We start from the raw sequence: 15253 nt of genomic DNA, 5'->3' as shown, positions 1-15253 counted from the left end.
TAAATTAGATTTTAAAATTATGCAGACATTGATATTCTGAGACAATTTGCAACTGGCCTTCATTTGTTATGGTTTTTCAGTTATTTAGCTTTTTGGTTAGCAGCTGTGTATTTGGTATTTAGCAGCTATCTGGTTGCTGCGGTCTTATTTACCTTAGCAACCTTGCAGTGGTTTAAACAAGAGATGGAAATATGAATAGTAGAGGGCCTGCATGAGAAGATTACCAATAATAAGTAACAATAACAATAAAATGTAGCCTCACAGAGCAATAATTTTGGCTGCCGAGGTCAGTGACCCCCATTTGAAGGCTGCAAAGAGTTAGAAGAAGGCGACAAAAATTCCAAAACTATGAAAAATAAATAATGAAAACCAGTTGCAAAGTTGCTAGGAATAGGGTGTTCTATGACATACTAAAATTTAACTTAAAGGTGAACCACCCCTTTCATACATATCAGTCAGCCAGAGACCAAAAGCACCAAAGCATTCTGGAAGTTGGTGCTCTGTAACAGCTAGTGGGCCAGTTAGATCTCAGCTGACCAGTTAAAGCAATTTAGTACATGTAATATGTTGTTGATCCATATGGGTGGTGCTTCTCCTTTCCTTCAAACAACTGCTCCAGGTGATTGTCCCAGGGTTTGATCAAAGAAATGGAGGTCCGGACTTGGATTCAAAATAGGCCCTGGCATTTCAAGTACACAGAGGCCCTAAACAACCCCCACAGACCCAATAAATAGTGTCTGTCTATAGGATCTTACAGCAGCCCCTCTGGCACTTGCCAGAATCTACAGCTTACCACTCCAGGCCTGTATGAGTGCAATTTGGTCATCCATATACATCATAGAAATCACCCTTAAAGGAGAAGTAAACCCCATCCTCAGCCTCCCACTCCACAGGCCCCATCTTCTTCTGTCTTCAGATCCTCTTCTGTCATTTCGCCTACATGAATCTTCAGTATGCAGATTCAGTGGCACATACTCCTGCAATATCTGTGCAAATTAATGAAAAAGAATCCAAAGACAAGAAAGATTGTGCCTTTGAACTCTGCTGTGCAACTCTGCAGTGTTATGGCAGCATGGCACACAGGGAAATCTATGGACAAAATAGATGCTGCAGGGAGGAAGCTTGGAGGGGGCAGTGCAGGGAGGTAAAGGGGGGCTGAGGATAGGCTAGGGCAGGGGTCCCCAACCCGTAAGTCACATTCAAGGGCTAAAACGGTCGGTGAGCAACACAAGCATAAAAAAAGTTCCTGGGGATGCCAAATAAGGGCTATGATTAGCTATTTGGTAGACCTTATATTGACTGGCTACATAAGGCTCTGTTTCCAAGTTAACATGGTTTTGATGCAACCAAAACTTGCCTCCAAGTCTTGAATTAAAAAATGGGCTAGGGTTTAGTTTTCCTTTATAGACTACCCCATCTATAATCTGGTCAGGCCCATTTATTCTGTTTCTTCATGATAGTTTTAAGCAATTCTCTATTTAGTTTTTAAATAAATAAAGTTAAAAAATAACTATTTAAACACACATGGTCTAACTAATCCCAGGTAAACTGCATGTAAACTGTTCATGTGATTTCTATTGTGGTCCATCAAGATGAATGGAAATCTGCTAAACCAACTGCCTGGTTTAGACCACAGCTACAGCATGCTGTTATTCTGTTGGACTGTTGGCATTGGATCAGATCTGATTGCCCAGTGTGAAGAGGAGTAGATAAAGGCTGCTCTGTGAAAGAGGCCTTCAGAGTTTAACGCTTTGTTTAAAGATAAACAAAACCACTAAAAAGAGGGCAGAACAAATATTTTAGTTGTAACGCAAATACAATAGGGCAGAGAACTTTTAACAGATCACTAATCACTAGTTTGTTGTACCACTTATATATCTATCATGACAAGGGTAAAATGTTACCAGTTCCTTATATCTTAGATGTTGAAGGAAGAGTAAAGTTTGAAGTAATTTTTGTATGGAAAATGGATGCAATAACTTGTTAGAAAAGACAATAGATGAGGTTATCTGTTTACAAGGACTCAGAGAATGTGCTTTACTACTCCAAGGCCAGAGTTTCAGGAAAAAGTATTGCTTTGTGCAGATTCTATACAGGTTGTATTAAGGTCATACTGAACTGGTAACTTCCTCTGAGCTCAAAAGTAGTATGAAGCAAATGGTAAGGTATAACACGAAATAAACAATGCACTTTTATGGGAAAACAAAAGTTGACATGGCCGACTAAAGATTCAGTGTGATAGAACAGTGGGGTTATTATAACAACGTATTTATAAAGCATTGCCATATTCTGCCGAGCTGTATAATAAATGGGTATACTACAGCACTTAATATCCTTCTATTTGTGTCTGTAAATTAGATTGTAGGCTCAACAGGACAGGAACTTTCTTCTCTTTGTCTCTTTAACACTTAGCACTTAATTTTGAATGTACTTTTTTGTGTTTATTATTGTTCTGACCTCTGTTTGTTCTTTTAATTTATTGTTCTTCAGTACAGTGCTGTGTACATAAGTATATCTATAAAAATAAAAATATTTATACATGTTATAGCTATACATACATTAAACATACAGATTTATATACAAAGCAGTCATTAACTGATACAAGAGGTAAAAGGGTCCCTGTCCAAAAAAGCCTACAATCTAAGATTTTGCGTCAAACCATTTGATTCAGATGATAAAAACATTCAGGTGTGGATGATCTATGAGATTCTGCCATTGCTCCTAAGTAAAATAAAAAAAATATAAAAAAAAAACACTGTTATGCTGCATGATGTTGAGTCATTTTACAGGTTTTTTTTTGGGGGGGGCAGCTTATTTTCTAAAGCATCATGGGCTTGGGCCAGTTGCCTGTTGTGCTACATGTCTGTGGGCTGAATTATATCAAAATGATGATGTCAAACATATCAGTCTTTGGTGCCCATAGGCAGGCTGGAGGCTGTAGAAATACCCCAGAGACCCATTCTTCCCAGGGGCCTCCAGTTTAACAGCTTTGTTTTAAACTACTGTTTACTTTATAATATACTTTATATAATTTATTTTTCCATACTAATTAATAAAATTCATACTCCTTTAACTCATCTGTAAGACCATGTAGCAATATTTCCACATTCTAAAATATCTTCAAAGAGTTTTCTTGAAATTAGAGGGGAGAAAATATTTCCCTAACCGTGTGGATGATAGCTACTTTTCCAGCCTTTAATCTCCTGTGTTCTAGATAATTTTACGTCTGTGTCTACAAATGACACAACATGACCTTTCAGCTGAAAACACAAGTTATTTCTAAGCTTTCCTGTTCCTTTGAATATCATAGGAAATCTTTTATTCCTTACTCTGAAAGTTTTGTTACAGGATGCTTGAACTGTCAGGCCCCTGGTAGATTTCTCTGCATTCTACAGAAGAATTTCTAACAGGAAAAGCAACATGCAAGGGAAAATGACTTCTCTGCAGTCTCCAGTGCATGCATCACCCAAAATAAGAAATTATGCCAATCTATGTAAAGATTAACACATGCATATTCATGCTAAAATCAGCAAATTAATTTATTATGTTATGCACTGATGACCTCAAGGTTATTCTAGTGCTGACATCCTGAAGGAACGAATCACAGCAGATGCTTGTAACACTTTAGCACTGTTCTGTGAAAACATCACATTATTTTAAAAGATATATTTTTAAACATTAAAAAAAAAAAGACTGAAACGTACGCATCTGGTTTCTGCTCAGCTGTTCAGTGATTGGCTCCCACATTGCTTCATAATAAAGAAAAATAATGACTGCCATTATCATTCTATCAGGGCTTCAGGAAATGACGCCACCACTCTGAGAACAATTCTGTCGTGGAGAATATTCAGAACTTGAATAAACACCTGGCTCCCTGGGATAAGGCAGGGCAAAAAAAAAAAAAATGACACCATTGGTTTACTTAGGACATTTTTCAAAGACTGTGCACTGAAAAGAAAACAAGGGCTTCAGTCCATTCTGATAGGCAGGACTTTGGTATGTGGCAGCCAGTAAACTCAAACTGGTAGAAAGACAAAAAAAAATAATATGATTAAACCCATGAGCTGCAATGAGGCTGGCTAGGGTTAGGCATCACTGACACCATCATCCCAGAGATGAGACTGACAGCTCAGTAAAGCCCCATTCACCCTCCTTCGGCCACTGGCTTTGTTGCTCTGTTGCAGCCAGCTGCTAAATCTCCTGCACCAGCGAAATCAGAAACACACTGTGTGATACAGATCTCAAAGTCTGGCGGGGGGAGAGAGAAAGAACGAGTGGTAGAGCAAAGAAAGTCCAGGTTACGCTCTCTAGCGGTGGTTGAACTACAAGTCCCACAATGCCACAAGGGGGTTGATGGGAGTCGTAGTTCTACAACGCGCTATTGGGGCTCAAGCTCCGGCTAATTGTCAAGAACGAAATAAACGGCACCGTCCGTTTCAAGTGAGCGCAGGAATACCAGACGTGTAGGCTGTCGCCACATGCTAGTTAGCTCCATACAAAAAGAAGGAAAGCTACAAGGGATACAAAGTGATCTAATGAGCGCGGCTGCTGTGGGATACAGGTTCCAACGAGCCGGGGAGGAAGCCCTAGTGAAACAGTGAGCTTAGGGAGCGCCCATTGGTTCACTGACCCTGGTTGCTGTGGGGATACATCGAGCTCAGTGGGCTCTGGGGATACGTGTTGATACAATGAGCCGCCGGTGCTGAGGGATACGTGTTGATACAATGAGCTAGGGCTGGAGGCGGAGCCTTCTCTTTCCAGTCTGTGCGGCTCCAGTTCAGCCCTTGGCGGAGTCTGTGTCGGGATTGTGCAGTTACCAGTGAGGGAGGAGGGGGCTCCAGAGACAGCCAGTTCTGCCTTTCTTTCCCCCCCACCTCTCAGTCCCGGTTTGTGGCTCGGTGATTGCCCGCAGTCGGAGCAGGGGATATCTGAACGCGCTTGGATGTGAAAGCAGCTACAGGCCGGAATGTTACCCAGGGAAAAGCCCATAAGATTTGGAGCGTTATAGGGACGAGCTGAGGGAGCGTTCCTTCCCGCTGCAGTCCGGCCACACTCCAGCTTGTGCCCAGCGAACAGGACTACTCGGAGTGTGCCTGGGACTCACAGTGAGCTCTCGGTGTGTGTGCGCTTTCGTGGCTGGAGTTTGTGGTGCTTTGGGCGCACATTGCTTGGTTTGTTCCATTCTTGCCTGGAGAAAGTGCAGGAAAATGTTGACTTAATGCCGGGGAGCTGAGGAGTGAGACCCGCCTCCTACCTTGGGAAGCAGGCAGTTTGCTGGCAGGGACCCCGGGCTATCGGCTGGCTACTTGTTTCCTTTCCCGTCTTTTAACGCCGTAGGGGTTAAACCCCGGCCGACCCCGTTTCCAAGCTCGGAGCAGGCAGCAGGTAAGAGGCAAAGCCTGAGTGGCTGTGGGGTCGGGGCCGGTGTTTCTCACATGTTTGGATTGTGCAGGGACGGTCTGCTTTAGGGGCACACTGTGAGATTCTAACAAAGTTCCCTTTCTTGTCCCTGACCTTCCTGGGTGCAACTGGTGTAATGCGCGGTAATGCTGATCCCTGCCCCATCCCTCTGCTCGGGGATCTTTCCAGAGAATTCGCTTCAATTTGGATTAGGAGCGAGCCCCGCACACACAATGCCCACGTACGGGATAAGGGCTTGTGCTGCTCATTGCAGTGACCCTCTTTACCCAGCAGGGTGAAACATACGGGATCCAATCCTACTTCCTAGAGTGAGACCTAATGAGAGAGAGATACGGGGAACAGCAGTTCTTTAGTGGCTCATTTGAACAGAATGCTGCTCTGCGTTCTGGCTTTTCTGCAGCATAAGATTTCTAGGAGAATGTAAAATCACTAGTATGTGTGTATTCAAAGGGACAGACTCCCACCCCTTCCACAAATGAGATTTATAGGGTAGGAGCGCTCCAACATTCATCAAGTGAAGACACAGGTACAGCAAAGCTATAGATCTTGAGCCCTCCATCCTTCACAAGTTGAGGTCCACAGGACTTACTGTGGCATCTGTTGAAGGGGAACCAAGCTTCTTCTCCTAATTTGGATCTGTAGAACAGAAACAGCCCATACTGTAATTGAGACATATAGGTTAAGCAGTCGAGCCCCTCTAAGTGTTGTCTAATAAGGAAGTCAGCATCGATCTACAAGAGTATTCTTATGTATATTAGGAGAATCTTATCCCTTGCCCCTGTAAGTTAGTGCAACAGGACTGCTCCAGACTCCCTATAACAGTAATACCCAAGCAGTGGCTCATGAGCAACATGTTGCTCGGCACCCGCTCTGGTGTTGCTCCCAGTGGCCTCAAAGCAGGTGCTTATTTTGAATACCAAGCTTGGACACAACAATATTTAAATGTGACTCATGAGTGTTGAAAAAAATTGTTAGGGACCTCTACTCTATTAATATATAGTAACCCGCTAAAGTAAGACATACAGAAGTGTACAAAGACCAGCCTTGAGTTCTTTTAAAGGAACACAGTTTTTATAAATCTTATGTGCTTGGGTTTATGAGACCCGTATCTACTCTGGGCAGCAAAGTTCACCTGTACAGGTCAGAAGGACAACTTTTCTGTGGGTTCTAAAGCGACACACAATTCTTATGTTTAGTTTAAGTAGAGAATTTAAGCGTTAGCTTGTCTATAACTTCGACATTGGATTGATTCCTAGTCGAGGTTCCTCAGAAAGGTGACCAATTTGGGGACGTGGGGGAGGGGATGGAGGGGCAAAGTGTGCTGCTGCTGTATCTTGGGACAAGGAAGGAGGTTAAATCAAAATGCAGCCAGATGTGAACTGGCTCCGGCAGTGGAATGAATGGCAACAATTAGATGCAGAATCCTTTGTTCTGTGCTGCCAGGGAGCCAGACACACAATCTGGGGTCTGGGGCCCCGGAGACTTCAGCTTCCAAACTTTGACTTTGGGTTTGAACACGGCCGTGTCTAATGAGGGCATTTGTGCCCAGTAGGGCACTTTAGTAGTGCCTTTTTTCATTTGTACTTTGAAGGTGCAGAATACATAAACCGGATCAGGGATTTTATGCTACAGAATGTAAATAATATAATAATATATTGATACGTTTGGGAGAAAGACGGATGGTGCTAGAGAAATACAGATTTTTATCCGCATCCATATTTTTCACTCTGGGTGTCTTTGCATTCACTGCAGCAGTGTACATTTAAAGGCATTTCCTGTGCATATATATATAATTTTTTTTTTTTTTTTAAACTAACCCAATTTAGTTATTTTATTGGCCAGACTTAATCAGCTTTAATGCACTTAGATGATTAATAAAGTTAAGTGACCCAATTGACTTGGGCTTGTGAAAGAGAGCTGCAGCCTCCACCAACATATGGAAAGCTTTGGACAGCTGCAGCATGGTATGAAAGTGACTCCGAGAGGTGTTATCTGCAGCACATTTTTTAAAGCTGATCGTTATTTATGTGTCTTATATAGCCCCGAAAGCTGTGACTCTGTTAGGCTTTGCCAAGATCTAAGAAAATCTGCTTATATTTAGGTGTGTATCTGTTTTATTTGCACATAAATATTTTCCTGCACAAAGGAAAGATCCTGCAGAACAAATGCCCTGTTGTTTGGTTTGCTTTCAGCAATTCACATCCCCTCCCTTTGTTGCCTGTTACTAAAAGAGGTGCCATTTCACATCATTCTGCACAAATTGTTTGAATTAATGCAAGTGTGAATTCTTAAGGTTTGAAGGGGTCTATTACCATATCAAAGCTTCCCTGGCTCAGTCTCAATTGAGAAAAAGTTTAGCCTGGCTTCCATTTTCTTGCAAGTTGAGGCCCAAGGGGCAATGGGCAGTTGCAGTTTAGCAAAATAGGGAGTTAAATTAGATTGTCTACTACTTCTGCACTTACTTTTAAAGAAGCAATTGTGGCTAGGGCTTTTAGAGAAGAACTACATTGTTTGTTGTTGGAAAGTGCTCATGAAAAATGACCTTCCAGGCAGCAGCTCGGTGTATTTCTTTAGGCCTTTGGCAAGGTATTTCTGGTGGAGTTGTAGTTTTTAGAGCTCAGCCTCCTTAGTCTCTGCACCATATTATGGAAGCTCTAACTGTTTTGCAAGACAATAGAACTCAAGGGTGATGACTCACTTATTTAATTTTTTTTCCCTAAATTGAAAGCAGGAAGGGAAATGCAGCAGCCCTCTCACCTTGTTCTTTGTGACCCTTGAAACACACCATCAATTACTCATGCTGGTGTAACAAAGCACCCAGTTATACAAAGTGCAACCTTCCTTGTAATAAACCTGAACTTGTGTAGGCGTATGTAAAATGTGTATTTCATTATGCCATTCAAATTATATTTTAAAAAAACATTTTTTTTGTATTAATAAACATAATTTACCACAGAACTTTAATTGGAACAGAAGAAGTCCCTGCATTGCTAGTCCTAAATAGAGATAGTTAAGGGCAAAGTATAATTTTTGCATGTTTGGTTAAAATGAGCAAAATGGACTAAATAAAACTTGTTGGGAAGCTGGAAGATGTAGATATTTAATCTGAGTAAAACTGGGATGTCATTATTATCATCCATTTTTTTTTTTTTTTTGAGATTCAGATGGAATAGCAGTTGATTCTGACATCAGTGCCAAAAGTGATATTTCCTGTTCACAGATCTATAGTCTGTCTTACATGCTATCAATGCTATAACTCTAAGCTGAGAAGCTGAAAGGTATTAAACCTGGCTATAGTTCATTTTAGAAGTTAAATGAATTTATGGATAGATTTCAGAATTTCAACATGAAGGGAATGGTTCTTATAGTAAATGCCCTGGCTGGCAGCGTACAAGAAGAGCACCGCGAATTTAATAAAAAGTAGAGCACAGGCAGAACATTTGGAATAAAATCAGAGCTAATTAAACAGTTATAAACTTTGGCAAGAAAGATATGTCTCTTTGTCTCTGTCTCTCTCAATATGTGTGTGCGTATACACCCTAGTTCTTCTAGGTTTTACATTTTGGCCAAAGTATTTATTTAATTCTGTCAGCAGGCTCAAGAAGCACTATTTTGGCAATTTAAAATCAACATGCATTGATGTAATTGCCATTTTCACACTTAAAGTACTTTTAAATAGCTTCCTTTAAATTTGGAGAACTATAAAAACCGAAATAAAGTCTTTCAGGCGATCAAAGATCATCTGAAAGTTGCCTATAAAGTGATGTTCTTGAGTTGCAAGAGATAAAGGTCCAAATGCCACTATCTTTGAAAAAATAACATACAAAGAGCCTTTTAAACATGTAGCAGAACAAAAGTCCAGTTAATATGAATATGTACTTCAGCTGTCGCTGCCTGTCACACTGAGTGACTTTCATTCGCAGGAAACCAATTTAAGACCACTAGTACCAAGTGCTGGTGAAAATAGGATATATACTGGATTGAGTGAAGTAAAATGGATTTATTTAATGTTTTTGCTTGACCAGGTAGTAGTAATTAAAAGGGATAAAATTAAAGGGTTTGGCTTACTTAGTTTTATTAATGGTTAAACATCAAAGAGCACGCCCAGACCATTTGACTGCCATAAAAACTGGTTTAGAGATACAGATCTCCAATCTAGCCCTCTTAGTCCTATTTTTCATTGTAGCTAAAGAAGAAGTTTTATGACATCGTCTTACAATCGCCAGAAAAATGAACACTAGGTATCTGGGTGTTTCCCTTTTTACAATAAGCGTCATACTACCCCCCCCCCCCCCTTTGTTTTCAGAGTTCTTGAGAAAGGTCAGCCATATATAAAAGGGATTCTTTTTTGCCTTACAACCCAATAAAAAATTCCTGTATTATTTGTCATTATTATTTTGTTACCTTCAGCTTTATGTGTAGGTTTTAAAATACACGAATTTGCTGCTAAAATATGGTTTCTAGGAATGTATAAAGTTAGTACGAAAAATTAGTTGTTACTACTAAATTATAGACATTATGATTCTTCCCCCCCCCCCAGTCTCCGTTAAAGTTGTAACACTTCATTTAGGCAAAAGTTAAAGTTGCTCATTAATATGTTGTTGACCATTATGCTTAAAATTACATTAGCTTTTCTGTGTTTATTTTTCATCATCCATCTTAGTTATTTGATTTGGATTTGTTTTTCAATATTTTTTTATTTCAGCAATTTATTTTTTTACAAATAACATGTCATAATGCTTTTTTAAAACTTTTTTGTTAAAAATATGTAAATCTACTGGATAATCCAGTCTGTGAACAATCACTACACAACTTGCATCACAGAATTTATCAGGAAGAAGGCTGGCAAATAAACTGTAAATTGAGGAGCTGGGTCCTCCACCAACAATGTAGCATTGTAGGAATGACCTGATTTGTTCTCAGAAATGTGCTCTTTTTTACTTCTTAAATGACTCTGTAATGAAGCAGTTTGTGCTATTCCATATCCATAAGTCTTTTACTAAGATCTGCTGGAAAAAGATCATTAAAAAAAATATATCTATATGTTTATGAACCTAGGTTTACGTTTGTTCAAGTTAAGGGTTGCGTTAATTGCCATATGCAGTTGTTTTCTTTTTGCCTGAAAAATCAGTAGCTCTCTTTTCACAGAGCCTGTTATTCTGTGCACTCCCCTCCCCAAAAAAGGGGGGCAAAAAAACTAAGGGCAGAATAATCAAGTGCACTGCAGCCTGACTGGAGCAAACACAATGCTTACCACCTGCAGGTAAAGTGCAGCCTACAGCAAAATGCTATTGATTGCTTCTGAGACACAAGGCAGGCTTAAATACAATTTGTTTAATTACAACAAAAATGCAGTTTTATGAAGTGATATACTTTGTTTAAGCAGAGGATTTTATGTGTTTTGCACTGGTAAGCAAAATCCCATCACAGTTGTATAAATTTGTTCAATTACTAGGGCAGCAAAGGGAAAAAATCAATTTACACTGAAGAAATGAGATTACTGGCTACTAAATTCACTAACCCTTTCAGTGCCACAGATGTAATGCTAATTTAGTAAACCAAAATGGCACTATAAATATCAAATTCATTTTTCCTACACCATGTAGTTGTAGAATAATGACATTTTACTAAGACCTTCTTTGGACTTTAACTTTAATTAAGGATGTACTCCGGATTGAAACATATATGAACACTGGCTTTGCAAGTCACTTGTTAAGTTTTTTTAATAATACACAAAAAACTGGTTTTTGGTTGGATTCAATTATATGGATAAACACTACTGTATGGCATCCAGCTATGATGAGGTTCTTAGGTTATAAAATCCTTTTTGTACAAAGGCTGAGGAAACTACTCGAGTACAAGACAAAAGTGTTCGTTTATGTTTTCATCTTTTTGGCCATAGAGTGTGGCCTGTAGAGCCCGCTTGCTTTCGCCCCTGTACAGTGCAGCCTAGTGATGACTTTCTGCCTAGTGATAATGTTTGAGGAGTTTGGCAGTCATTGATTCCTTTTCTTTTAACAATATTATAGGGAATATACTATAAACATTCACAGAACCCAAAATGAGCCCCAGGACCTGTATTTATGCTGGGAATCCATTGCCTTAAAAAAAAAAAAAGCCACTTTAAAACTGAAAATGCTTTTGGGGCAGGGGTATTTCCTCAGAGGTGCTAGCGATTCTAATGCAGCTGTGCAAATTTATGGTAGTGCCAGGCTGATCCCCAATTAGTCTTATCTTATTGAGTACACAGGGCTGCTGGAAGTAATCTGGAGTCTGTCTGTCAGAATGGATGTGTTAGCAGCGTAGAAATAGGCCTAGCACACTTGTGCAAACTATCTATTCATCCTGTCGCTGCATTTTGAAACAGTGGACAAACAGGACACCACTGATTTAGGTTCCTGACAGCATATCAGAAAATTTTAGTGAGGCCAAATAAAGAAGTAATATAACACACATGTTTCTGGCTTGAATTCCTCACTTACTTGCACACAGGGAATTCTCTTTTTTATTTTTTATAATCCTTTCCTTTAGGCTAAAGGAATAGTATTAATTTCTTAATGCCCCCACCAACACAGTCTTCTGGATATCTAATACAATGGTCTTTTCTTGTAACACAGTTGCTAATATGCAAGTTGGTTGGTGGATATCTCTATTAGAAAAAAAAAATATCTAAGTTTATGATTTTAACCTTATATTCTCATCATTTCTATGTGAATATAGCTGTAGTGTTGCATATTTTTGTACTTACAGTCATTTAAATTTCATTATTATCATTATTTATATAGTGCCAGGAAATACTACTTTTTACAATAATATTAAAGAAACAACAGGTTTGTACAATAGATTAGCAAGCAAGGGTTTCAGAATGAAGGAAATGAGGACTTTGCTCGCAAGAGCTTTCCATCTAAACAGATGGGTAATAAGTGGCACACGAGGTTATTAAGGAATTGATTTTGTCTTTGTTATACTGAATGAAAGGTGAACCTTTTTTTATTGGCAATATTTATTTGCTTTATCCAATTTTATATATACACCACTTTGCTTACATATTTGGTGCCTTCAGCTTGTATTCTTCTTTTCTGCTGTTATCATTTTCATAATGTATTCCAGGGTTAAATCCTTTGACAAGTTCTTTCTCATTAGAAGGAATTTTTCAGCAAGTTTCAAAATGATGAAATTCCTGCATATTAAAAGAAAAAAAAAAAGGAATCTTTGCTGTCACTGAACATGCGTTTGGAGGCGGGACGTAACTTATTTTGTCTGTTTCGGCCAGCACTTTTGCCTCACTACTGGTATTTTGCTATCAGTCACCAGCTCAAACTGATTATTGCTGTGGATACAGATGACAGGATAATCTAACGCCCACTGCTGTCAAAAACTTTTCTTGGCAGCTGTTTGTTGGAATGACCTTCCTCTTGGTTTTCTGTTCTTTGCTCTGTTTAAAGGATCGGTTGTGTATTCAGGAGGTTATTCTAATGCAATAATATAGTAGTTATGGGCTTCTTTGTTGTATTTCTGGAAGGTGAGAGTCCTTTAAATGTGTTTATTTTGCATGTTAAGCCGGAAAGTCTATGTTTGCATGTGGTTTGCTTATAGGATACTATTGTGTTTGTACCTGTCCAAGTGCTTTTGCTGCAATTTGTGTGTTAATCTGTTTTGTTGCCCTGTTTACTGGTTATTAGCAAACATGGCATTGCAACTTTAGGCAAGCCCCATAATTATAAATTTAAAAAACTGATTATGTTAAAGCTATTTATTTTTTTTTAATAGAAAAAACAGATTTTTTTATAGTCTAGGTATAGTATATATGTTAGTGCTTCAAATATTGCTTTTTTGGTTATGCTGTCAGCAGCTTTCAGTTAGTTGTTGGAGGAAAAGCAGTGGTGTCATTTTCATGGGAGCTGACACTGACCTCTTGGAAGAAAATGGTCCCCATGCTAAATTTACTTTCTGCCATTTACTTTACTCTTGTATTGCCGTTCCTAAAGTACTACTCGCTGCTTGTTATTTGCATTTTATCATCTTTTCCTCTGTTAACTGGAAGTCTTCCCTGCACTGCATCCAACAGGTACAGCAGATTCCAAATTATACAGCATTTCTTAGATTTTTTTTCTTTTTTCACTACCAGTGTATTTTTTTTTTTTTTTTTTTGTCTAAAGGTCAGAATGCCAGAATAGATTTCTGTTTCAAACAAGATTTGAAGGTTTTAGAAGAAACCCTGTACAGCATTTTATAAAATAGGTCTGCAAGTTGCAAAGAACACTGCATTTTTTCCTCTTCGGTTTCCTTGTGAGACATGTTCATTTTTCACAAGCCTAGTTGATTGTGTCCTGCCTTTTATCTTTCTGTGATAAAGGAATCCTCCATTATTGCCACTCTGAGGCATTCCTTACTGCAAGAGACAAAAGAAGAGAGAGTTTTGAGAAGTCAAAGGCTTTATTTTTAGCCTGCTTATAATTCTGTGCATGCTTCTTTCAAAACTTGCCTGTTCTAGAGGAGGGAAAAGTATTTAAACATGGGTTTCTTCCAAGTATATACTGGACATTAAAGAACAAAAGAATCACATTTTATTTCATTTTAATTATCTTTGAAGACCTGGCATCTGTATAGAGCATGCTGAAGTGTCTTTTTTTACACATTTAGCAGTTGGGAGGAGGGTATTATGCAAAAAGTCAGATGGCATTAAGTCCTTAATCCTTAGCAGTAAACAGACGCCGGTGCTGTTGTTATTTATTTGTTTTAACATTGGGAACTGTTCTTGTTTTGGGTGGTCTACAATTACAGATGATGCTGGGATAGCAGAGAGTTTTTGTTTTTTTTACCTGCAAATCTGTTAGGTTCATAGAACACTGGGACAACTTGCTTCTGTAGGCCTTCAGGGTGTAGGCTTCCTGATTCTTATTTCATGGCTGTCATTATGTTGCCAGCATCTGTGAATGATTGGAAAACTGCAAAATGATGTAGAAAGCAAAGTTTTTTTTTTGAAGATCTTTTTTTTTTTTTTAAATTCCTGGATTTGGTTAATTTATGTTTTCTGTTTCGAGCATATGAAAATTTATATGAAAAAGCAGAATGGAATGAAGAGAAGCTTTGGTGTTTAGCGCCTTAATATAAACAATTTAAACTTGCTTTAATGTATTATTTAGTTTGTGTGGACCGAAACATATATATTATAATATAGGTAACTTGGTAACAATTGCATATTATCAAAACACAACAAGTTATTTTTTCTTGTGCCATAAATTGACAAAGGAAGTTTCTTTGTTTATCGTATCTCAAGTATGCAAGCTTGCATTTTTTTTTCTGCTCAACAAATCTTTCTTTTCTCTGTTATTCAGAAAACTGAACTATAACTTCAGTGTTCATTTTAGGATATAAAGCTTCTGCGAAACATTTTTATTTCATAAATATATATATATATAATATCTTCATAAAAACGGATGCATTTACCATTCATTTTGTCTTTCTTGCAGTATATTTTGAACTGCTTTTTCTAAAAAGTATATTTTTTTAAAAACAATTGTTTTATTTTTGTGGAGCAAATAATTTAGTAAATTCACAAATTCTTTTTTGCTATTAGAAGTGTGCGATGTATCACACACTCAGGGTTTCCCAGGGTTTGAACAGCAGTGCCACACAGCAATCTTTGTTACTCAAATGCTTTCAGGCGTTTGTTGTAAAACATTGCCTTGCCAGATCGTTAGCTTCCAAGACATTTGATTTAGTGCAGAATCCATCATGTTGCAGCTTTTGGATTTTTTTACAGTCTATAAAGGTTTAGAGCTTCTAACAAGGCCCCCATACTTGTTCCAATTTATTATTTATTCTGGCT

The 15253-nt window shown here is 38.5% G+C and overlaps 1 protein-coding gene across 29 annotated transcripts in view; it reads left to right on the top strand.

Annotated features, from left to right (window-relative positions):
* The first annotated feature begins 4359 nt into the window (after positions 1–4359).
* Positions 4360–15253, top strand: part of adgrl2 (adhesion G protein-coupled receptor L2) — a 111562-nt gene continuing 100668 nt past the window's right edge. For 3 of the 29 annotated variants that reach the window (XM_031900865.1, XM_031900863.1, XM_031900866.1), the window contains exon 1: positions 4364–5385. The gene's annotated coding sequence lies outside the window, so the exon portion shown is untranslated. Of the gene's footprint in view, positions 5386–15253 lie in introns of all 29 variants that reach the window. The other 26 variants (XM_031900860.1, XM_031900861.1, XM_031900849.1 and 23 more) reach the window with 21 other exon arrangements.

This window comes from Xenopus tropicalis, chromosome 4 (assembly GCF_000004195.4).
Source record: "Xenopus tropicalis strain Nigerian chromosome 4, UCB_Xtro_10.0, whole genome shotgun sequence".
NCBI classification, from domain to species: Eukaryota; Metazoa; Chordata; class Amphibia; order Anura; family Pipidae; genus Xenopus; species Xenopus tropicalis.
The sequence above is the reverse complement of the archived record's forward strand: the minus strand, read 5'-3'. Positions and strand labels throughout refer to the sequence as shown.